General features: G+C 40.7%; 1 long non-coding RNA gene across 1 annotated transcript in view; it reads left to right on the top strand.

Moving 5' to 3' along the window:
- The first annotated feature begins 6008 nt into the window (after positions 1-6008).
- The window catches only part of LOC103387469 (uncharacterized), a 37655-nt gene continuing 17185 nt past the window's right edge, over positions 6009-26478 (top strand). The window contains exons 1-3 of the long non-coding RNA XR_003051274.1: positions 6009-6358; positions 8635-8735; positions 8815-8931. This is a non-coding gene — a long non-coding RNA (uncharacterized LOC103387469). The remainder of the gene's footprint in view (positions 6359-8634; positions 8736-8814; positions 8932-26478) is intronic.

The following is a 26478-nucleotide window of genomic DNA, read 5'->3' on the forward strand; positions in this document are numbered from 1 at the left end:
CTCTTGAAAAGTGCTGTCAGCACTAAGAAATATTTGGAATTTAGTTGAAAAAATTAGTTAACTAATAAATTCAACAAACGAAACAAAAGTTAGTTGAATGCTAATACGATGCTAAACATAATTGCTAAATAGCAATAATCAGATTATTATTATTATCATAATCATTCAAATATTAAAAAAATAAAATAAAGACAGATTGGCTATGATAACTAAAAGAGCAAAATTAGCTTAAAATTAATCAAGAAAAACAATTCACAACCTGTCGTTAGCTAGAATTTGGATAACCTAGACAGATTCCTGATAAATAAATCAGAAAACAAAAAAAGAGAGACAAATAATATCTAAATCTCACAAAATAATACAAATAATTCCTTAAAAACAAACGCAAACTTAGTCATAAAAGAGCTATAAGTTAGTGAAAGTTTTTTTTTTTGTTTTTGTTTTTTTTACTTTATCCATGTGCCACAGCTGATCCTCGAACCAGACTTAAGACACACTTGTTTTATAGCTTTTCATTGAAGTTGTTACGTCCAACATGTTTTAAAGTGATGAGTGAAATCACTGTTCATGTCGGACTGAGATGGTTTTAGAGAACAACAACAACAGAAGAGCAGCTGTTGACTCACACTCACTGTTATTATTTACCCTCATCCTTGGTTTCCCCTAATACTGGGGGATTAAAATGATTTGCCCTCCTCCCCCTACCCTTTGGTGAACCTGGCCCCAACCCCAGGCTCCTGAACCCACTTGTACATTTTAGGCCGTGATAATAAAGCAACATCTGCAGAACTTACAAGTGCTCCGACCGAGTTAATTGAGTAAATTGAAGCAAGCTGCAGAGCAGCGCTGATCTATGATCCCCTGTTGAGGGCCCAGAAGGGAGACAACAGATTTACTGCACGGACAGTGGGCGGCCTTTTGTTCAGCCTCTGGTTCATGGGAAGTTTGAGGTCAGCTGGGATTAAAATATCTGAGGGAACAAATGGAGTAATTTGAGTGCAATCTAAGGAACACTCTGCCAGTTTTACCAGAGATACAGGTGTGATTTATCTCATTTGAAACCCCCGTGTCTTTTTCTTTCTTACTTTTTTTTTTTACACATACCATATTATAGAAGATTTGTACCACAGATAATTTTGCCTTTCTAAAGTTCCAGTTGACATAACTGAGAGAGAAACAGTCGTGCATATCAACACAAACAACTGTCGAAGGGTAAATATTTGTCCTCTTCCTTGGATCCACTAATGTTTGGCCTCATTAACTCGGTCTTCCCGCGTCAATGACATACTTCTGTGATTATTTAAGTACAGAGACAGATGTGGTGGAGTCAAGTTCTTCCAACTGTTTAGTTGCTGTCTTCTCCCTTCTCTTATTTTTCTGACGGGAACTGTGGTCGACATTAGAATCAGAGTTTTACCCACAAAAAGAAAGGAAAGGATATCAGCAGAAATACCTGGTGAGCCAAAAGATTAATGAAAGTATATAGAAATGGCTATTACCAGGATAAATTAGTTAAACGTGTATATATTAAGCTCCAGAATATGAGAATATAAGTGCCAAAAGGTCATCGTTTTAAAGTAAGTCAGAAATTTACCCAGTGAATTAAAACAGTTTAAAGTCTACAGCTAACATGTAGAACAACAATAACTGAAGATAATCATAATAACATAACTATATCTTAATCATAAACATCCCATAGCAAAACATATAAATAAGTATATATATGTCTGTCACAGGTTTGAGTCTAACAATAATTTGAATTAAATCCTGAAATGTGCTGATGGCAGCCATAAATATATATATATTTACATAAATATGATTTTTTTAAACTAATAGTCACAAAACTGTGGCTAATATTTATGTAAATAAATATTAAAATAATCTACACTAAAATACAGTCATAAAAAGCCAAGAGGGGAGAATATCTTTGTAGAACATGAATAGTTAGCAAAACAAAGATAGCCGCAGGAATGTATGAAATTCCATAGGAACAAATATAAATGTTTCATATATTGTCCACTGTGGTGTAGAACATGAAATCTGACTTGGTGTTAAACAAACATGAACAACAGACTTGTGACGAAGTTGGTTATTACTGTTGTTACTGGGCAAAGGTCAAAGGTTAATTGTAGTGTCTCCTGGTAGGAGGTGATGAAGACGCTCCACTTACTCAGTGATTGTGATAAACTGAGCTCTAAAGAGAAGCATGTGGTCAAAAGTGTTGAGACGTGTCTGTGACGTCAGAGCTACGACGACGACGTGGTACTTTTATGGGTTTGGGTTTTTAATGAACTCCTCTTTGGTTTTATTTTTAGCTGTTACCACAGACAGTCAACTGTCAGAGGCATTCCTAAGTTTAGGAGCATTAATTATTGTCAATTGTGACGTTTTTCCATTTGAAACAAATATAACCACTTCTAGAGTTTTTGTAACTCTCCGCTGTGGCTTTCAGGGTTGGACGGAATTTCATGAAGGATGAGAGAAAAATTCAAAGAGGAACTGATGAAACAAAATGACTGGAAAGCGCTGTGGTACAGATGTCTGCAGTGATGTTGTTGTCATGTCTTTGTGAATGAACCTGTAGGTTTTTTTTATTTTAAACAGTCCAACAGTACTTTTTTAAAGTACTATATTGTAAATTCTGACACCTTCAAATTAAGAACAACCTCATAAATATTACAGCTAGAAATGGCTGAAATTTCCATGACCTTTGAAATAATTTTAATACAAATTATATGAAATTAATATTTTGCATTACATTACATACATAGATGTTTAAAACTATAGTACAAAATATTCCCATTGTTTGATTTTTTTTTTCTTTTTGTGTAACTGCTTTTTGGGGTTTTTTTTGACACCACATTTGCAGAATCTGTTTTAATACTCTGGACGGCAGCTCGTGTGTGTGTGTGTGTGTGGAGCGGGTCAGCTGGTCACGAACGCTGCAGTCGTTCATCCGTCATTGAGATTCCTGAAAAACTGCAGGTTTAACGTCACAGAGCAGGAGATGAGCTGCAGACGCTCCAGATGTGGACGATGATCGTCTGCTTTTGACATCTTAGTTAGTGGTGTTGTCACTCACACACATCAGTGTCCTGGATGGGCTTCCTTTGAAGAAACACACCTGTTGTGCTCGACCTAGACCCTGCTCCCCGTTCCCCTCCCCATAAGAACGATAAACAGTTAATACAGGTGTTTTCTGTATCAGGACATCGCCTCCTCCTGGTGTGTTTTTATTGAACCACAGAAACATTGATTTAATGTTTTAGGAACCTGAGCCTTTGGGCCAAATCACCTGTTGGCATTTTCTAAGAACATTCTCTGCTGAGGAATATTCCGATCTTTGGCCCGGTGTGTGTTTATCGTCTTGTAAAAGTTCCCAGGTCCAGGTGAGAATTCCGAGGTGAATATTGTTACTGCGTGAACAGAGGAGTTCAGCCAACCAACTGTTCCCAACTGTTCTGTTGTCAGTTTGTGCCCGTTTTTATAGTGGATATAAAAAGTCCTTTAAATGTCATTTAAACTGAAGGTGCCCAAATACTGGTCCTGGACAGGACTTTGGAACCAGGCTGAAAAAAAGCACTGAAATGAATCAATTCTATTTATTTATAATTGGTAAATATGTTTTTTATATTATTGTTGACTGAATAATCTCCCAGTTACAAACACCTCCAGACACAGTACAGTATATCAAGACTCTTAGAAAATCTTAGCAGAACATCTCTAAAAAAGACAGACACAAGATTTTAGCTTCCAAAGAAAAATGCACTTCTGTCCTAGTTGTTTATACCACAGGTGATTTTCATGTCCTTAAACACCTAAAATGTGACATTTAGTATCACGGCTAGTTTTTCTTTTTGGCACTTTATATGTTTTTAATAAATGTCTGATTTAGATTTTTATGCCATGGTTTATCTGGTGAATTAGAACTTTGGCTCAAAGAAAACACAAGCAGCAGCTCAGCCGTAGACCAAAAATTCCGAGGATTTTTTTCTTCTTTTTTTTTACTAAATTAGGCTAAATTATAGCATAATTTGTGCTGTAAGAGGTTTCGATGATATACACACCAAAACACACACTTGGAGCCCCATCTGCCTAATAACGACATTCACAAGTAAAAATTCAAGCATATGTTCTTATCCTGCTGATTAAACATTTGGACCAAATATGGCTCAATTCCCAAATTGAATTTACAGCTCCATCTTTGTGTTGTTTCTTGTTGAGGTGCACGCAGGCCTCATTATCTCCCCCAAAATACAAAGGCTATACTCCGTGTGCCAGGACATTTCTCCCTGATTGGAAGGTTGAAGATAATTAGCCATCTTGTATCAGCGGGCTGCCAGCCACACCATCCCCCGAAACCTGTCACGCCCAGACGTGGCCAACAATTGGCTCGGTGCCTCCCTCATTCACATACAGTGGAGTCAGTGAGCGACTGCATGAGGAGATTCACAATGGGGAGGGGAGGGAGTAACACATTGGGAGGAAAAGAAAAAAAAAAAGAAAACAGACTGAGAGTGAAAGAGCAAAGGGAGGAAAGGTGGGAAGGAGGGAGAATTTGTGGGCCAAACTCGTTTTCCGCTTGATGGGTTAGCTGCAGAGAATGTGCCTTTACTAGGTAAATGATTACGGGGGGAGCAAGGGGGCGCTGAGCCGCTCTGCTATTATGTGCTTCAAAGGTCTCCAAAGGCAGGTTAAATGAAAAGCAAATGTGTTGCCCTGCTGCTCAAATACCTCAAATGTTTTAGCAGGTGCAAGCAATGAAGAGGTGGGCAGTGACAGCAGCGCGCTGCACCTTGCTTGGGAATCACAGATCCTCCTGTTCGGGGGAGGCCGTGGAAAGATAATGCCTTAGACGATGCTCCGTGGGTGAGACAGGTCCAGTGTCTGGCAGTCAGTGAGAGAGGTTGAGCTCTGCTCAGCGTTCTCACCACTCAGCCTTTCATGTGTGACACAGGTGAAAGGCTGAGTGGGTGCAGGTGATGTTGCCGAGGTGCTGGAGATGGAGATCCATTGGTCTGCGCTCAGATTAAGAAAAAAGACAGGAGGTCAATTCACAGAGTGTAGGGTTGGTCAGGTTTCTGTCTCACATATGGTCTTCTTATGGCTGCATTAGTTGTTGGGGAGTTATTGACACACACACACACACATGCACACGCACACACACAAGTTCCTCATTTAAGGTGTGAGTCAAATAATGTTTTTTTATTTTTATTTCCTGTTCTAAAAGTGTTGTGCACTATGACAAGTACAAATCCCATGTTATTACAATTACTCAGTCATTCAGCCACAGCCAATCGAAACTCTACCTACATTCTACAGCTAACCTTTGATTCGTCGCCAACACAAAACATTGTCATTTAAAAGTTGACAGGAAACAATTATTTATCAAACAGTTGGAGAGAGCATAAATACACTCACGGAAGATTTTAAAACTGGCAGGAAATCACTGAAGAAGCATTTGTACATCACTGCAGATGAATTAAGAATCAATGGATGAAATTTTACTGAATATTAAACTTTAGGCTCCACTCATTGGAAATGACCTTTGAAGCAGTTTGTGATGCTGTGGCTTCACCAACCCAACAAAAAATGATGTACTGGACAAAAAACTTGTTGGTTTAGAAGGAAATAAAGTTGTGTTTTTAGATACGCAAATTCAGAAGGATTGTTTGACATGACTTAAGGTTAATTAGGTAAATAATATAAGTATGGTGTTAAACAGCAACTAAAATATCAACTAAAATATAAAAAATATTTAAAAAATGGAAGTTCAGACACATGTTCCCTAATCTTCCTTTGATAGGCCTCTTGTAATAGAATGTTGGTATTTAGGTCAACAGGACTTAAATCAGACAAATGTCGTGATAGAATTCCACAGAAACCGCTGCTAATGTTTAATACATTGCCAATATTAATTGCGGGCCTCGACGTCTCGATGACAGCGTAATCAAGATCCATCACGTTGAAGGTCCCAGTCAACAACTCGTCGTCAATTAAACCTATTAACAGGGTATGATCAGAGGGATTAGGCTGAATACATGATGTATGATAATTGTAATAAACAAGACTGTAATCTGGATAAAAGACAGTGATCACATCCTAAGTGTTTAATAGCACAGACTTAATTAGCACAGTGTTAACACGCAGCTGCTCCTGTTTCACTGTCTCTACAGTCATTTGGAAAACTGGGAGCTGGAAAATGAGATGTTGACGGTGGAAATCCATCGTGTTCCATATCAGCACCAACTTCTCCAACATGATCACTGGAGAGTTCTTCTCCAGGTCTCTGACCATCCAGGCAATTACCACCTCACAACACCAGCTGCTGTGTTCTCTGAGCGACATATCAACACAGGTACAACAGCTTTCAGTTTTTTTCTTAACAATAAGGAATGTAATCTGCCATAATGGGATAAAGAGACGTCTGTATTATTGTCTCTGCTGTCTACAGTGATGGTCCATACGATCTCCATGTGATGATATATCTATATATATATATATATCTATATATATATACATATCTATATATATATATATATCTATATATATATACATATCTATATATATATATATAGATATGCCACAACAATGTTTGCAAACGTTCAACATATTTTTTATCAGTTTGATTCACCGTCAGTACCCAGCAGTATTCTTCATACTGACCGTCTCCGGGTCCAGAACAGTAAACCTGTAACCCATCAACAAAGGTGTTGATTCATCTTTTTGACATTTTTCCCAAGACATACTTTCATTCTTTTGGACACTCTTGCAGCTGCCTGGCCGAGGCTGGGGAAATGAGAGTGTTGCCATAGTATTTTGGCAGCCACTCAGGACTCGGTCTTACTGGGGCTGCCTGCTGTAATGGCCTACATTATGGACTTTACGGCCTGTGGCTCTGCTCCCACTGGCACCAACGTTAGGCCTCTAGGATCAAATCAGTCTCCGTCAGAAGCAGCACGTGTCTGACTCCAGACATGTGTGATTATGATGGATATAAAATAATATCAGCCAATAAAAAATATTTGGAGAATTACATTAACGTGTACAGTTAAGCCAAGTGGGCTTTAACGGTGGGCTACTGTCCTTGGCCCAGTATAACTGTTCTTAGCTCCTCTGTCTCAGGCCCTTTGTTGTTGTACTGGTGGAGATTGTACACAGCGGCTGTTGTGGTGAACTCCTGTGTCTTATAAACAGTCAGGTTCCATTCAGTTTATTAAAAGGTTCATGAAGACACATTTTTAAACTTCTGACATTTCTGCTGAGGGTTCATTATTGAAAATTAGAGATAATGACACTGTTAAACAGGTTTCTCATAGACTTGACTGTAACAAGGAGAAACCACACAGTTGCATGAGGAGGAACAGTCCCGAGCGTAATTATTAGTTAAACTATAGTGTCACGCACTTCAGATTTTTAATTCATGGACGATCTTGATTTGACCTCGGTAACATCACAACCCACCCACTTGTTGTCCTCTCAGGGCGGGGCACATGTACAATGTGTACAAACGGCTTCCTGCCCTGGTGAAAACCAATATTTTCATTGTTATCGTGTTCTCCTGCAGATTGGTAATTAATAGAATTGCTCTGTGGCTCCTCGGCGACACGACGTTGCTCTGATACGCTGTCATTGATTAAACGACACACCAGGACGGCAGCTGAGTCGCAGAGGCAACGACATCCTTGTCATTAAAGAACTAATAAACAAGCGAGGAGAATGATGTGTCAACACGTTATTGACATAACGCTCTTCTCCTTCTCCTCATTATAATTCTCAGCTGTGTTGTCAGAAGAGTGGCTCACCAACTAATTTGAAAGTTCAATCACGCAGTAGCAGTTTGTACTCTAACGAACAAACTCTGGGCGCGCAGTTGGTACAGTTAGAAACACAAGTAGAAAAACACACAAACAGAGACAGGGTGAGGGGGGGGGGTGCGGGGGAGAACAGTTTGTACAGGATTAGTGTTCAGTGTTGTTTGCTGTTTAAGTGTTGAATAAACATCTCTCTGTGCAGCTGGATTGTTCTTATTATTCTTGAAGGGAGAGTTGCTCTTCCCTCGCTGGGAAATGTTAGAGGTAGAATTATATGGGAAGATGCATCATTATTAAAATTTTTTGGTTTTTTTTCAACTGAAAACATAAACTGATGGAACTGCGAGAGAAATTTCCCGACTAGAAACCTGGCTTCTTGGCACTTATCTGGTGTGTAGTATTTGTGGTACTTTCCTCCTCCTGTGTGCAGTACAATCAGTCTTGGCTTGATCACGCAAACTGATATAATGTTTCATTTTGGTGTTTTCATTTGTGTGGGTATATGTGTGTTACGTATGTGCAGTTTTTCAGAGAGCCAGAGGTGTAGTGTTTCCAACCGAAAATAAACAAGCTTATTTTCCCATTTATCAGTCAGTCAGTGAACTGCACATTTTTTCACGACACAAAATGACTTTGTGCCAAAGCATGTTGTTTGGGACACATTTTAATGCCTTTATTATATTTTATCATTATCATGAACATGTTATTACATTATAACACCATATTCAGTGAGTCTATTACATTATTATTATTATTATTATTATTATTTTTATTCAGTCCAGTGTTTCCTCTACAGTCACTGTGCTGTTTCTTGTCTCAGGTGCTGTCCTCAGGCAGGAAGGTGGCAGTCCAGTGCTGGCTGGGACTCTACTCTGTGGTGTGTCATCAGTGCCCTGGTCCAGTTTGGCACCGACTGCCTAAGTAGGAATCTTGCACCCTCATTACACCTCAGCCACTCTAATTACAACCTGCTCAAGAGCTGTTATCCTACACCTCACAGTGACAATGACAGCGACTGCTCTTAGAGGCCCGACCGGTTTTCTGCACAGAGACGCAACGCAACACCCCTGTAAATAAATGACGGCCCTGCTGGATAAAAGCAAACACAACACAGAAGGTACGACTTCCTAAATGAACCTTTGATCGCTGTCTGATATTGGAGTGGTTTAAAAATGAAGTAAAATACGTTATTTTTCATTTTGTCGTAATGGAATATAAAATCTTGGTAGTGCATGGAGAAAGCAGCAGTTTAAGAGTTGAGCATTTTGTTAAATTAGTTTTAGGAAAAACAGACAGAATTAAAAGTGAAAGGTCAAAGGTCAGTCAGGAGATTACATCTGACGAAGTTTAGAAGAAATCGTGAAAACATGCATAGATTTCTGGACGACATTCTTTAATCTTGCTGCAGAAGTGACATTAGGTGATGTTGACGTTAATCCAGTTCCGTCTCTAATCCAATTTCCATCCTTTGACTCACCTTCGGTCACAACTGACCATCTGAAACACACTGATTCGTGAAGCTGCTAAACACTATAATGAAATGGTTTCCTGGTGGAGACAGTCATTGACACAACAGGCTGTGACTCCCAGTCTGACTGTGCTCCGTGGTGTCCCATCACCCCACGTTATTGTTTGAGATTCCGTCTTGTGCTGACAAATCCCCTCGTGGCAGCGATCACCTGAGCGTCTCCCGTGAAAAGGATATGTGTGTGTGTGTGTGTGTGTGTTCCTCCACTTATTTCAGAATTTATTGTGTTCATCGCTAATCCAGAAATGAGTTCCTCATGTAATACAAGCATCTAATCGTTCTCAGTACTCCAAGGGCTTGTCAGACAAGATCCTGTCGACCGTAATTGTTTTCTCAATTGATCCCACAGAGAAGCAGCCACAGATTAGATCGGCCAGTCTTAAAGACAGAACAGAAACGCAGTGTTGTTTCCCATTGCTGGTTTGCTGAACTGATATGTAGAACATCATTTTAAATTTGTTTCCCTGAGACTTGTCTGTGTCACATAATGGGCAAAAATTGATGGCAAACTTCCCTAAATCCCTAAATATTACTTTTGGAAGTTTCTTTGTAGTGCTTATGTATTTTTTTTTTAAACTAAAAATAAAACAAAAGTAAGTTAACCAGAACGCCTGTATCCTGAAGAACGGCCCACTGCTGCCTTTGAAATTCAGCTTATTCAATGATTTGATGAAGAGCTGCTGATCCCTGTGACAGCGAGCGGCGCCTGCCTACTGTATCCTCACTAAACCTAAACATATTACACAGCATAATGTTTTTCTAAGAGTGCACATTAGGCCACACACATCTTAAAGGGTCTATGACGACCATTTAGCATCACGAGAGCGGAGCTTAACATGGCAGTGTCAAGATAACATGCAAGCATCTGTGTTGTTTTCATTGGCTGTCAGCACGGATTTTACAGTGCAGGGGTAAAAAGGGGGCATATGTGCTTAAGACTCCCCTGTCACTGCAGGAGAGCAAAGGCGAGGAGGCGCAAAATATAGAACAGGAAAGACCCAGAGCTCTCCTGTCCAAAAAGATGATAAGGAAGAATGGACCAGAGTGGATCATTTGACTGGAGTAGGGGATAATGGGAGCAGAGTATTTTATTTGAAACGGCAGATTTTCTCTCCTCCGAGCCTCATTCAGTCATCTGCTCTGCTCTAAAAGGAAATTTAATGATGATAGTGGCACAACAGAGACTAGGTGAAGCTATTGCTCATATCTGCTGAAGAATTCAAGCCTGGAAATGGCAGGGGACGAAGACCATGTTTAGGAGCCCCGGGTCAGACCTTTGAGAAGAGAAGTGTGTGTGTAAACTTTACACCTGTCACACATGGTGTTAGTGTGGTGTTCTAGGGCCCGTTTGTAAATACAGACGCAGAGCAAAGATGTGAGAAAAAGTCCGTGCACTTCGTTCTTTATCATATCGATGCTGCACCGCGTGCGTAAAGACGACAGCCGGCGGAAATTAATCTGCAGGGAGATTGTGTTGCAGTAAATGCTGACTTGAAATTTGCAGACCAAATTACTCCCAGGCTCTATCTCCCTCATCACTCATGCATCATAAAAGCAGGGCTTTAGCATGAGATGAATAATCTCGCTTCGGCATGCCTCTCTTCCGCGGCTCCCTCTCACGCTGTAATCGTCAGAGAGGCGAGCCAGCTTAGTCAACCCTGTGCCACAGGCCAGGATAATAATTGCTGTATTAATTGGTGTTGTCCAGGCTAGACAGAATATAAGAGATCCCACTGGGGCTAATAATTAATGTTTTTTTTTACCTCAGCTATCTCTCCTCCTGCTCTTTCTCCAGCACCACAGGCACCACTGACACACACAGCCCCTCTCTGCCATCATTTGTTGTATCATTAGAGGGAGGCAGTGTCCCTGCCACCACTGACCCCACAGGCAGGATGGTGATGTCTGATGCATAGTGTGATTTTATTTTTTTTAGGCACAGGACAACAACAGCATTGTCTGAGCTGTTTTTTGTTTATTCTACAAACAGTTGTTCCGGCATTTTCTAAAACGTAGCTCTGTTGGTTTAGATCACTGAGCACAGTAAGCTGGAGTGAAGCCAGGTCTAATGATCGTATGTTATTTGAGATGTCCTTAATCAATCTGTATTTGTGTTTGCAAATGTATCGGCCGTCACCGAGCAAACAGGTCGATGCCTTTGTCTACTAGAAAGGTTGACGCGTTAAAATGTTAACTACAAATGTGTTTGTATTGAACTGTGTTTAAGTTTATCACTGAAACACCAGCGTGGTCAGCTGGTCACAGTTCACCCATGGAGTTGAACAACAGCTGTTCTCTTCCTCCGGCTCTTATGAAACATTGAAACGCTCCTTTTTTTAACCCTGATGATGATCAGGTGTGAAGGCTTCGTGTTTGGGAAGCTTTTGGACACGAATCTTGGTGTTAATGCTAGCAGTATTTCATCATACTCCTTGGCATTTTTAAACTCCAGCTCATTGTTAAGCAGAACCCGTGGACACCGACAAAATGATTAAGAGATAAGTTCAAAAATTGTTTCTTAAGAAACTACTTCACAATGGGTAGTCTGTATTTCCTGCCAAAAAAAGTAACAGCTACTTAGTTTTGAAGAAACATCAATTATTATTCATTTAATCATTATATATCATTACAAAAATAAATAAAAAAAGGTATTAAACATAACTTTTTCCCATGACGGTTACTGCACCACTGGCTGTATTATGCCTCTGGTTGTTGAGTCTATCTGGTCTGAATCAGCCAATCATGCTGTTTTCTACACATCCTGTCTGTGCACATGCAATATCCTGTCCACTGGGTGGTTGAAAGGAAGAGCTGCAGAGAAAGTTTCTTGTTGATCTGATCTCTTGTACGAGGCTGTATGAGGGCTGCAGACCACCAGTTTGGACCTCAGTTGTCGTGTTAAGCCCCTTTAAGTCGTCATTTAGAGATCACTGAAAATGTGTTTGTGCTATCTTAATCACACACTCTCAAACCAAACCCTCCAGCCTTTCCTGTCCGAGGTGCACTTGGACAAGTCGGAGGGCTCAGTGTCAGTGCTGAACCTTAACTCTGCTGCACATTCTGTCACTTTAAAACTCAACTATTCAAATAAACTGGACCTAGACTTTGAGTTTAACCTTGTAAAATTTAAACGTTATCTCCACAAATGTGTTATTTTGCTGCCAGGAATTCTTGGATCATGTACTTCTGCAAAAAACTTAAGAACTTAAATATAATTTTTACTGTGCAGAATTTGCTATTTGAATACCCACTACAACAAATGCCACAAATGACTATTATACAGTAATAAGTCCAGGAACCGGACCTTGAGGTGTTAACTCACACACAGACTGGGAGAGTAGTCAGGCCAAGTATAGGCCATAAATGAGTGAGTCAACTAATCACATTGCACAGCAATCAAGCCAAACACGCAAAGTGAAATTACCAAAGAAAACAGCCAGTACAGCCAGTTGATGAGTAGGTGTGCTGTTGTCTTTGTTCTGTGGGCAGATGTCATTGTTCTGCCGCTGCCCCTCCTGGTATGATCCTGCTTAAGTTCCTCACGAATCCAAGTAAGTCATTGTGAGACCGAGTGCTATTGAAGAGGAAAGCTTTTTATGAAAGGCACACAGGAGCTGGTGGTTGTTTTACTTCACCCCCCACTGTCAGGAAGCAGATAATTACAGGCTGCATTATGTGCTGCAGTATCATGTCAGAAACTATAGTGACTGTGAAGAACTGTTGAATGTTACAGCATGAATCCTGACTATAAAATGATGATTATACTCTGTGATCGTTTTGATGACAGATAAGGGGATTTTTTTTCACCCCCCAGAGCTTGTATTAAACAAGTTAACATGGTGCTTTTCAAATTCATTCATTCTTAAAGAATGAAGGAACACATTTGTCAGAGGACATATTTCCCTGGAACACACTGAAAGATGGTGAGCCAAAGTGGCAGTTTAAAGGTCACACTGAAGTTTTTCATAGGGCAGATCTAATTGTGATTGGTTGGGTGGTATGATATGACTGAGTAGAACAGGAGCAGCCACCACAGACTGGTGCTCTGCCAGCCAGGTGTTTCTGATGAGTGTGTTGTGCTTAAAGATGTTGGGCAGAAACTACTGCTGATTGTGTGTGACCTTAACGTCCTTAGGTCGGGGGTAAATAAATATAAATGTAATTCTATGGTGTAAAGTAATGACCATAGACTCTAAGGATTGCATCATATTGTGCCATACAGTGACATGTATTTAAACAGTACTTCAACATATAATGCATGGGTGAAGTATGTACCCCAGCCTCTTTAGAAAATGCAGTAATACATCTCAGTACTGCAGTCCAGATCTATAGAGAGAGAGAGGTGTTGGATTTTTATATATAACGCCTGGTGCATCACAGAGTTAAAAATCACGCACTATAATCATCTTCATTAAATGGTGTGCTCCTATGATGTAGCCGCTTGGTAACGACCAGCATCATTTCAAGTCATTCGAGGTCATATGTGGCATGTCACATTCGCGCCTAAGTGTCTGCTCTGTTGTTGTCAGCCAAGCCTGTTTACTGTGTGCCCTAATTGTAACCACAGCTTTTAATAAGGTCCAAACAAAAAGAAAAAAAAAACAAGTCCTCTATAACAATGAGCACAGGGAATTGGCCGGGCCACAGATCAGCTCCGCAACTGGGCAGGGAATTAGGACCACGTAGAGGGCCCTGCTTTGTTAACGGCCCTGACGGGGTAATGTGACCGTCCGCTTTATTTACTCACGATTTAATGCCTGAATGTCGGCCATAGCAAGGTGCAAATTAGTTTCCACTTAAAGATCCAGGTTGTGGCACAAATCAAAGTAACGACATCAATTGGCGTCAGACATCAAACACAATCAAACACAATTGCCTGTGCTAATTAATTTCATTATTTTGCCAGTCGCTTTAGCTCTAGCCTAATTCCTATTCCAAAGATCGTATTTCGAGATCTGTGCCCTACATTTACACTCCATTGTTCATTTTGTGAGCGTTTATTAGAGCCCGACAGAAGCACTGAGTTCTGTGTTACATGTGTCCACATGTAGATGGCAGCACAGAATGTTGCCACAGTAGTTGCTGTTTCAAGGGCAAAGGTTTATGAGGCCTACAGGGCAAATAAACAGCTGCATTCCCGACGTGCCTTGTTTTGCTTGAAGTTACTGTAGTGTCATCATGCATCAGGTGTAGTTTGCAGTTTTTTGTGGACCCGATCAAGTTCCCGATTCCATGAAACCTGCATCCAGCTGTACTTCTGACTTTAGGCTCCAGAACACAGCTCTGCTACAGAGGCTGTTCCTCCACAACATCTGCAGCTGGGCCTGACACTGGGGAAACCTACAGTATTACTTCTCACTTTTCACCCTCCCTCACCTTTGACCTTTGTAATGGGTGTTACTGCGGTGAACTATCTAATCAGCTCTCTACACACATCAGCCCAGCATCAACAGTTTGCCTCGTGTTCTCTCATCCTGTGACTCAGTGAAGAAAAAAAAAGGTGATCTCCATGGCAGTTGAATCACACAGTCATTAGCAGAAGAACAGATTGTCTTTTCTTCCACAGCCCGTGTCCTTTAAACAAACAGGTCGGAGCGCTGACATATTATCCTGTCACTAAAACAGCTGAACCTGACCAAACAATGGCAGACATAGTTGTTAAACAGCCATTACACTAAGCCAGGGGTCACCAACTGTATTTGTCGGAGGGCCAGACTTTCTCTGGACAGACACCTCAGGTGCCGGACACTCAAATGACATAAAATAAAACTCATTTTTAGTTAACGTTCTTATTTGATGTTTATTTTGGAATCAAGTTGCAGGTGAAATGATATTGTTCTGCCTCCAGTTTATGTACAGGTTGAGTAGGTTTGAAAGTGACTGTAATATACTTTAATTAAAATTACACTTCAAAAAGCTTGATTTGTAATGCTGAATTTGAAAAAGTTTTTTTAATCACCTGTAGGCTGCACTGATGGGCTCATATAACCAAGAGGACAAACAGAGAAAACAACATATGAATAAACCACGGTGTCAGGATTATAATTTCCCACCAACAGCTGTTAATGTCAGAATCTGACATCAAAATAATGTTGCTCCAGCTCTGAACACACGCCACCTGATGGTGGTTTTTTTTTTCAGCCAAACTAAACTATTTTCTTCCTGCAGGAACTTGTTTTTCTGTCAGCCCCCTCACCCCCCACCCCCCAAACAAGTGCCATTAATTAGTCTGATAAATTGCGTTCCAAACAATGACGTCTTTTAATGGTCCAATTTAGCTGCGAATGCTAAATAAGATATCACTTCAAAAGCTCAGTTTTTCTCCCCCTCTGTTTAAGGCAGTATAAAGAGGCACGCTGCCTTCCTGAAAGCATTTTAAAGGTGATGATTTCCTCAGATGATAAAGCACTACCTTTTAATGAAAGTCTAATTAGTAATTTCATGGACTTTGTAACCAACCGTATCTGATTAACGCGTAGCCTCTTTAATTAAACACACTTACAGCGCAGTTTCAAACGCCAAAAATCGAGTTCGGCGCAATAACTTTGTCAACACAAATGTTGTTTCCTTTTTTTAATTGGGTTTTTTTTCTGAGTGTTTGTGGATTTTGTTTTTCCCCACTTTAGAACCGCACGCCTTTGAACATGAAAAATGCGGCGATGACGAGTTTTATGATTACAGTCCGTGATTTTCGGTTATTGTTTCATATGATGAAAACACGTATAATTGGCTGTATTCCTTTTGGATTTTTACATAGAAAGTTTACTAAGAAATTGCTGAAAGTTGGCAAAAAGCGAACACAAATAACACGAGATGAATCAAACCTTATCAATCAAATGTAGTAGCCAAGTGTTGGAAATGTAACTATAAAAGATTACCAGGATATAGCCCAGAGAAATGAAAGTTAGCCATGTCAAATTATTATCTGCTAACAGACGACGGAGCCCAGAAAGGCTCAAATATAAACCAGAAAATATATGAACCCAACCCAAATTGAAGGTCTAAAAATAACTAATAATAATAACACCGGTAAATATAAAAAAATGTATTTTCCTGACAGCTAAGGGTTGGGAAAAGAGGAAAAAACATTTTTAGATAGAAAGGTTCAAAATAAAATGAGCCCATATTTTGCAAAAATGTTGATATCCCATCCCAAATGTTGACAGCATATATTAATGACTTAGTCCATTTCACACACATATTATATATAACAATACTTGTTTTCATAAGGTGTCTTGAGGTTTTGACTGGACAATGAAAACGATGTCATTAAAACATGCCTGTTCCACACACATCATTTCTTTCCTCGTAGTTTGAAGGTTTCCCATTTTGTCAGAGCCAATTACACACCGTTAGCTCTTTTTCTAAGGCTTGGGACGTTGACCGAGAAATCGTAATCTAGGTTCACTTTCATTCAAATGATTTTCCACTTGGAGACGTAATCCTGGTTTACAACATGAACTCTGACCTTAAATTACGAGTGGACGAGAGCTGGTGTTTAATGTTCATCAGTGCTGGATGTGGAGGTCTCCCCCTCACTGTGGAGTGTTTTTGACACAGCCTTCATACTGCTGCCACACACTGGGCCCCTGTGGACTCTCTCAGGTCCCTAACCGCACAAGAGATTTGACGGTGGCAAACTGTTTCAGTCTGACTGACGTCCCTGTGTTGGAGTTATAAAAGTGCACCAAGCGTGACAGACCACCTTGGCCCTACCTCCTCTCCCCATCGCTCCCTTTAAACATGGAGTCCACCCTGTCAAGTCACAGGCCGGGGCCGTAATTTAGGCTAATAATTACCAGACATCACCACAATGAAACATCAGTGTCTGAACTTCTTTGGACCAAACTGAATTTTAATACATTTGGAAAAGGTTGGCCGGAGGCAGGAACCCCACACACTGGAAAAGGCATGGCACATGTGGAAGCACTTTGGGAAGTGATAAATGATTTGAAATCCACAACGTCCCTGAAAATGGAAATGAGGGCAAACAGGTGTTAAATGGGAACCATTGGTGCATTTTGAACAGGAGAAAGAAAAGCTGCTTCTTCTGGGCCAGATGTGTCAGAGGCCTGGCCTGGAATGGGGAGGGTCTTGCTGAGTGGTCATGGCCTGAGGTGTGTGATGTGTGGAGGCCCCATGTGCTGATTCTTCCCTCAGAGAATAAATGGATCACTTGTGTCAGCTCCGTGGATTGGCCTTTTTATCTCTTCTTCTCTTTATTGCAAATGCGTGGTCTCTCTGAACCCTGTTTATTTTAAGACAGCAAAGTAACAACTATAAACTGCTCTTTACAGCATTGCTTCTAGAAGACTGGGTGGTGGGTCGCAAGACTTTTTTGGGGGGTCGCTCGCATCATGTTTCCCAGGAGTTTACAAATAATGTCTATTGACTTGGGTTGTGATTCTTAAAATATGGGTCCCCAGAAAAAAGATTTAGGAAACACTGCTTTACAGAACCAAATGTAAAAAAAAAAGGGGGGTTAAAAACACTTCACTTAAGACCTGTGGCCAAATGACCTGTGGCCTGTGGCTGATTAAGATCTTTTTCTCTTGGAGGCAAAGGTGTTGCATGAACTTCCAGCAGGGGTCAAAGGTTATCATTTTGTAAAGTTGTATTTTACGCTGAATTTGTGCGTTTAGGCTACCTGCCTCAGCATAAAAGTTGTACTAAATGCATTATAATAACATTTTACTACGGGCAATTAATTTAAATGTCAAAGCAGCTGCAGAGTTTGGTAACACCAGCATAGTGTGTCGGAACTGCAGATCAGAGTGTAAGGTAACAGTAGCTACAGAAAATGGTAACAGCAGCTTTGGAGTATGGTAACGGCAGGAGTGGATTAGGGTACGACAACAGTAGATTTAAAGTATGGAGCTACAACATTCCGCTTTCTTATCACCTCCTCTGTGATTGTTGCTTCGTACGTTTCGGCCTTTAACGTAGATGATTGTCGTAAATTGGAGCTTTATTCACACAGGGGTCAGGGAATGGCCAAGTATAACAGCCATCAAGTGAGTGAGGCTAATTTTCCTCATGTTCTGCCTGTGCTCTCAGCTGCAGCTTTTAGAGCGGAGGAACTGGGCCGTAACTTAAATGCCCATGATTTCATTCACATCGTGCCGGGACTCTGCTCACCTCGGGGCCCATTTTAAATTTGATGACTCATTTACTTTGTCAGAGATAATGAATGAATAACAAAACTGCAAATGTAGCTGGCATTACACACAATAACACATGTAGATTGAAAGAACATGGGTTTGGGTTTAATGGCGACCACTGACGCAGTGTCACAGTAAACCAGCCTCTGTACCCACCCAGCCTCTGCGCTCCTACTTTCCTAAGCTCACTGTTTGGCCTCCATGAAAAAGTTTTTTTTTTTCTCCTGTTCCTCTGTCAATCTCACTTCATCTGCTGCTTCCATGGAAACTTTCTCAGACTACACTGAATTCTCTTATTATTTTAGCTCAAACTCCCAGATTGTTTTCCAATGGCTGTCAAAGAGAGAGCCTTGAATGCCACTGACACTTCTTTCGTAACTGTAAGCCTAGTAAGGACTAGTTCGAGTCCAGGAGAACAACATATAACATATGTATTTTTTATTATTATTTATAAATGTTTTGTGCTTGCAAACAATTAATTTTTAATCTGATTAATAACTACTATTTATGATCAATCGTGATCAATTGTGAATACCAATACTACCAAGTGCAAATACGATATTGTACTGGCCATCATGAACATGTCTTATCTCCTGGTCCACTGTCAGTCTCACATCACCTGCTGCTTCCATGGACACTTTCCAAACTTTAAGTTAAATATAGTCAATTGAAGCTACGCTAAGGTAAAATAAGTTTAACTTGACACACTGAGCTATGCTGAATTGAGTGGGCTGAATTAATCATGACCATTTTGTTACCGATGGGGATCAAACACTGATCTTCTTGTTATAAGGGAAGAGCACTAATCACTGTTACCCGCGCGGCCCCTGTTTAGATTCCTCCCTGTTATACCACAGACATCAGACCGTCAAAGTGGTGCACTCACCACATGGAGGGTAATCCTAATCTGTGCCCGAACATAAGTTATCCATTCGATTGGCTGTGTTGTGGTGTGAGAAGGCTGTGAGTCTGCGTTGTTTTGTGATGACACCACAGTGAGGGGAGTTTTAATTGGCAATACCACTAATAACATGGGCAACTAATTTAGTAGAACCTGTCTTCTTTAAACCGCAGGAACAAAGAGTAGGAGGATGGAAATCAATCTCAGCTTTGTGCCTGAGCCACTGACCCGTTCATGCTTTGAAGATTGCTGCTGTAAAAAAGCATCTGAGAAGTTATTTAACTACAAACAGAGCCTACCTTCCCCATTCCAGCTGCATAATCAGGCATAATAAGTGACTGCAAAGGTCCACTTAATGTATTTCTAACACTGGAGACCTGCTAATCCTGTCAGGGGGAATGAAATGGAAGAGGGGGAGGAGGAGGTGGTGTTGGGTACGACCAGCCACGGAGCTGAGCGTTTAACTCCGTAACCATGCAGGCAAATGCCTGGGCACCTTTTCACACAAAAAGAGAAAGAAAGGGAGAATAAGCCAGGCTTCAAATTTCAACTCAAAGTGGGGATCCATTTTTCCGCTTTAGTGGCCATCCAGGAACAGTGGGAATAACAACAACAGCAGCAGCAGCAGCAGCAGCAGCAGCAGCAGCAGTAGCAGTAGCAGTAACAGCCTGCCTCAGAGGACTGAGTCCACATAAACCTGAGCCGTTATCACTCTCTTTATTGGCTTTTAAACAGAGAGCCCTTCACTTCAGCCATGTGTGCTCAGTATAGTCGAACGTCGGCCCTCACACCCTCCTGACATCTGTTTTAGAATTTTGGAGTTGGCTTCCTGGTCAGTAATAATTTACCTATCTATAGGACAGCAATAATAACAATTGTTGTTCATCGTTAACCAATAGAATCCATGATCTACTTAATAAGCTGACACATTTTTATTACTTTCTTCATTAGGATGAATACAACGTGTATTCATCCTATATGTTGTATAAAAAGCATTCCATATTAAAGGATGGGATGTCGTTTTTTATGCTTTATTACAGACTGTTTCAACAACAGTTTCATTACTAATGTTAACTAATTACTCACATATATTCACAGTTACCCACCAGTGATTGACCAGAACAAATGTAGCCACTAAATGACCCTTAAATACACTCCGGCTGTTAAAAAAGAGATGCTACGCTAAGTTATTTTTAAAGAGCCAGACATACCATACCGTATGCACGATAGAGTAGAAATACCTGTAGAGTACCATCATAGCTACCACATATAAATAAACTGTCAGGAGAAGATTATAGTACACCTGTCAACGAAGGTAAACTTACATACAGTAGTGAACCAGAAACACTGCATAGAGATTGTTTTGTTTTCTTGTGAACAGCCTTGTGATTGTTTTGTTTACTCTGTGTGCTAACAGACCATGACACCTGTAAACTATTCATATAATATTTACCATTTACTCTATTATTTTGGTATCACAGCCCGAATTTTCTCCAGTCGACTATCATTACGCCACCAGATGTACGATACAATACCGGGTATAAAGCCGAGAAACATCGTGGCCGAAAGCACGGACACCCTCGAATAATGACAGCATAAAAGGGAGAAAACAAACAAAGGAGTTCCAAATCAACAAACACGCTGAGAGCCATCAGATATGGCTTTTTTCCCAGCTTTGTTTGTCAAAACACCTTTTACGCTGTTCTTTGAAATTCAGGGGCCCCATTAACAGTTCAAGCCCATAATCACATCTCTGTAATGAGGTATTAATTAAGCAAGGGCCAACTATTGGCCCACTAAACAGCCTCGTAAACAATTGACAGGAGATTTGTGATTTTTGACTCGGCGACATCATTAAAATAAATCAATATTGGGTTTAGCCGAGATGCTCTCCGGCTGGCTCTCTCCAGTCTTTGCCAATCAGCTCTGTGGAATACTAATGAGGGAATTAACGGCCTCATATTCCGCATGTGTCCCATCAAACAGATCCTTATCCACTGAGTCTCATTTGCATGGAAGCAGACTGCTTTGTAGGTAAAGATTTCACAATATGTCACTCATTATGCCAGCCCACCCCAACCCAGTCCCCCGCCGCTGCACTTGTCTCTGATTTCCTGTCAGCCTCTCAAACCCTCCCTTGTCCACCGCACAGACACACGCTGTCCTCCGCTTCTGTTTGTTTCTCCAAAGACACAGTGATGGGACATAACAAACAGAATAATGGAATTCAAGTGGCCTGTTTACGCTCCATATTTTCTGCTGAGATTTTATCGGGCCACGCCCACCACTGCCTTCCTTTCTGACATCAGAGGTGGTCTGTTAGCGGCTGGCACGCTGTTCTTTTTCAAGTGCCTAAGTAATCATGTTTGATGAATATTGCTTTTAGAGAAGCTAATGATGTTTGCTGCCAAAATTACTGCACTGTCACGCAAACCTGCTCTTCCACTGAGAGCCGCGCTCTCTGAAATATTTTGTCCAACGCCCGTTTTTTTATGATGGGATACTCCTTTGTTTGATCTTAATGGTGCAGTTAGTCTGCAGGCTCGTTTCATAGACGATAATGTTGTTTTTGTTTTCTGTTGACACGCGATGATTATAGGGTACCACCTTTAAGCTATGGAGCGTTCTTATACATGTCAGAAGGTAAACAAGAATGAATGGATGGACTGCGGCTAAAGCTATGGAGCGTTCTTATACATATCAGAAGGTAAACAAGAATGAATGGATGCAAACAGTCAGTCATTAAGGTTTGTATAAACAGTTCAGGTGAGAACATCACTGAGACATTTAGATCCAGCAATGTACAGTATGTACATCAGAGAACCCAAAAGACGAGAGTAGAGCTCAGTGGTGTGATGGCCCCTGCTGTTGTAATAGTATATTTTAGTAGGACTTTTTTTTTAAATCTCTTTAATCTCTTTTTATTTTTGTGTTCGCTAAAGCATGCCACTGTTCTGTAGTTAGAAACACTTTAGTTTTGCTTTCATGGAAACGTCCATGTTGTTTCTTATATTCAGCAACTTGAACATACCATAACATTTTGGCTGTGTGGCTGCTAACAAATATGGTAAATGTAACACATAGGGTGGTTAGCGCTGTTAGCTGGCAGTGGCATAAGAGGCAATGACATTAAGCAAAATAATATTTAGATGCATTACCAAACCACAGTCAAATTGCCCATAGCAATAATTGCACAATAGCATTTGCACAGTAGTTAAATTGACCGGCCACAAACTGCAGCTGACGAACTCGGTGTCCTTAAAATCCAGTTTCCAGCTCTCCTGTGTGTAGACAGGTGACACCAGACGTAAATATTGTCATCAACGCCTCCCCCTACAGACTGGTGCGGCTCGTCGCCTGCACACCCACATCTTGTTTCAGCGTTGACCAACCTTGTGCAGTGTGAAAGCTCCATGCGGTCACTAAATTGTGTTCTCCAAGCATGTCAGCCTAAGACTGTGACAAAGAGGTGGAAGGATTCTGAAAGGAGGAGGAGGAGGAGTTGTGTGAGGAAGCCTTTAACTACGCTCACCTGCAAAATGTGTCAGTGGAGAAGTACAAGGAAGCTTGGATTGGTGGCAAACTACGTTTTTGATCAAGTTGTGGGGAAATGACACAACGTGCTGGGAATGTTAGAAGTACATGTATGACAGAGGCTTCAAATATCCAGGAAGTTTGACGGAGCATGTGTGAAACAGCCCCGGTTTGTTTGATTCTGTACATGTGGAGTTGTACAGTCACTTCCTGTTTCGTGTACTGCAAAGCCTCTAGCACCTTCTTATATCAAGGCTACGCTCATTTTGCAATACTCATGGTTCAAATGAATAATTGTAGAAAAATAAACTGTATCTCACTTTAATAAACAAAAAGAAGAAATTCAGAGGACAATCAAAATAAAAAATGAAAAGTTTAATAATTAAATCACAATAATCGTACAAAATAACCAAAATCCTACTCAGGAGGAAATACTTGCTCCTGGTTCAACAAGGTATCTTGGGAATGTAACCATGAAACAAGGACAGTGAACACACCATTTCTCCTTCAGCTAATGTAAACAGATCATCACATGTCACTAAAATACTTTTCCAGAATGAACTATACAACATTTCCTGGCTCTCCATGCTTACCTTGTTTGTCATCCACTGAAGACAGTAGATTATACAACGGCATAGACAAAGTAACATACTACCGTCGTGATGACTGTGACGTGGCCTGGAGTTTCACTCATTGCATTTCCTTGCTGCACGACCTCCTCCAAGTTTAAGTTTCAGCAGGTGAGCTATGAGGACAGAGCGTCTCATTTAACCCATCTTAGGAGTGCTCCCCGAACCACTCACCCCAGGAAAATGAGTGACAGTGGACGGCCTGTTGTCTTTGTGCTCCGTGTGTGGCCGTGGGGCGGTGAGTTAATGCAGGAGACTGACTCTTAATTGCAGAGAGGAACGCTCATCTTTACTCATTAAAGAGAGGGAGCCCATCTCCACTGGCACAGGTCAAGTTTTAGCCATTTTCTAGAAAATGGACAACTGCGCACCAAACAGGGGCTAAAGGTAGAAGTACGAGAGGCAGCTCTCCACCCAGGGGGCTGGGAAAACCTCCCTACTGAGTCTAACAAGGCAGATGAGAAGGCCATTTATGGGATCACATTACATTTGCATTTTGTCCACCCTCTAGATCAAGAGCAAATCCTAATTTGAGGGCCACGCCAACAGAGAGTGAGTGTTTCCTGATGGATACAGATGTTGTGGGTGAGGCAGTAGAAGAGAGGGGGTGAAGAGCGGAGCTGAGCGGTGCTGCCGGTCCGTCTGTCTGTGAGTCTGGAGCTGGGGGTTAACCTCTGCCTGAGGAAGGACCACGGGCTCCCCATGATGCATAACCGTGAGGGATTAGAGAGCACAAAGCAGCAGACTGTTTGGTGGAGCACTAAAATGTGCTCCTCTGGGGCTCATTGAAAAATGATTGCCGATTAAGTGTTTGAAGTCTGCCAAAGACGAGTGTGCGTTTTTGGTGGGATGACGATGAAACTCTATCTCTCCTGCTTATGCAGGCAATTTTTCCTCTCTTTTTTCCCACTAACTGTACCATGATGTGTGTTCTCTTGTCGTGCCTGGAGTTGAGGTTGCCAAACTCATTTCACCTCTTGCACCCCAGTTTGACTGGGAGCCAGACAAGCAGAAGTGATAAGAGTGAATTAAGCTGTTACTCTCCAGCGGGAATGTTATTATACCAGCAGAGAGAAGCATTGATTTCCTTATGGGAACAACAGGTGAGATTGGAGAAAAGAACTCAAGAGTCCAGCTCGAGAGCACATAATACTCGGTCTTTAAAGATAAAATGATGTTTATGGAAATAAGGGAGACAGGGTGTCATAACTTAAGTCATAAATTAGGTCATGTCCTATTAGCACATTTACAGCACCGCTATAGACATAATTTGTCATTGGCTCCATTCAGCATTGTTGTTGTTTGTACAGCAGATTTCAGTTTTTTATTATAATAATGTAAACAAGACGAAACACTGTTTTTTATATGACTTAACCTTTAGGTATAAATAAATATTTTCACATTGTAGGATTTTAACATTATTAAAATATACAATATAAACAATCATATATATATTTATATATATATATGATTGTTTTATTTATTAATTTATTTAATTATTTTATTTTTAAAATATAAATTCTTTAAATAAATCCTTTTTTTATCTTATTTGGAACAATTTTGACTTTTTCCCATTCACTTTGGAATTTGTTTTTTAAGGTTTTGTTTAAAGCTTTATTTATGATCTTATGATTAAATGTTTTATCACCAGCAGACTAATATAAGCTTGACTTTACAAAAGTCTCAGTGGAGACTATTGAAGTCCTAGTAAGTCCTATCTGTCTGCAGTCATGGGGCGGGGGGGTCAGTCAATGTGGCCCTGCAGAGACATGTGGGACGGTGCCTCCTTTGATTAATAGTAGTCTTAAAGAAGACTAATACTGTGACGTGAACTGGAGGAAATCATTCGTGCCAGAGACGACGTCCAGAGTGATGACAAATATAGCTTAGTCTTTCCCTGGTTGCACCTCAATTCCCCAAAATGTCAGCTTTGAAAGTGCAGCACACACCTCAATATATTATCATGTTACACTCATTTGTTTTCATTATTGCATCAAAGAGGATCTGCTCATGCTGCGCCATTTTCTGCTGTATGGAGGCCCGGAGAACAAATGTGACTCTGGAGTCACTGCCAGGTTAGACAAACAGTGAGGAATCTGCTGTTCAATAAAGGCTGCGTTCACATTCTTATGTTACTGCCTAAAGCAGGCACCAGGGGAAACTGTGGGGGAATCGTGTCACATGTACAGATTTAATGTGGCTTTAAAAATGTTACTATAACCGAACAGTTTTTATTTTAGATGGAGAATGTTTACACATTTTAACTGCAGTGAACTACAGTTCAAAATCAACTAATTGATTGATTTATTTTGCTTAGCTTTGAGCTTGGTCATTTATTGGTCTTTGGTTATTGTTCTTGCTTTGATTACGTTTTTAGCCTTGTTGACTATTGGGAAAGTTATTTTAAGCTACATGTTATTGCAATGTATTTCATTTAATTTACCCATTAGCATATCCAGCTAACATAGTTATTCTCTGTCGTGTATTTATTTGTTCATTTATTCGTTACTAGGATATTAATTTTTAACAAACTGCTGGCTTAGTATTTTTACTTGGCCTATAATGCGGACTGGATAACCTGCCTAAAATTGTAAAATTTCATGAATTTAATGATGGCATGTTAACTTAATCCAAAGCCACACAATCATGCCGGATCTAAAAGCAGTGTTTTTCCTCGACTAGTGTGGACAAACAAAAGCCGAGTCTTGTTTAAGAGCTGTAAAAGGAGCCGAGCAGAGTATGTTAAGTAGTCCCACAGAAAGCTGGAGGGCGAGGGGTGAAGGGAGAAGCCAGCCCCTGTGGACAGGTGGAGGTAAGCTGAGAGCCCTACCACCCAAGGGGAAGATGAACTTGAGAAGTGTCCTTCACCGTCCTGGGAAGGTGGAGGTCAGCAGACAGACTGTGATCGGCC

Source organism: Cynoglossus semilaevis, chromosome 12 (genome assembly GCF_000523025.1).
Source record: "Cynoglossus semilaevis isolate Cse_v1.0 chromosome 12, Cse_v1.0, whole genome shotgun sequence".
NCBI classification, from domain to species: domain Eukaryota; kingdom Metazoa; phylum Chordata; class Actinopteri; order Pleuronectiformes; family Cynoglossidae; genus Cynoglossus; species Cynoglossus semilaevis.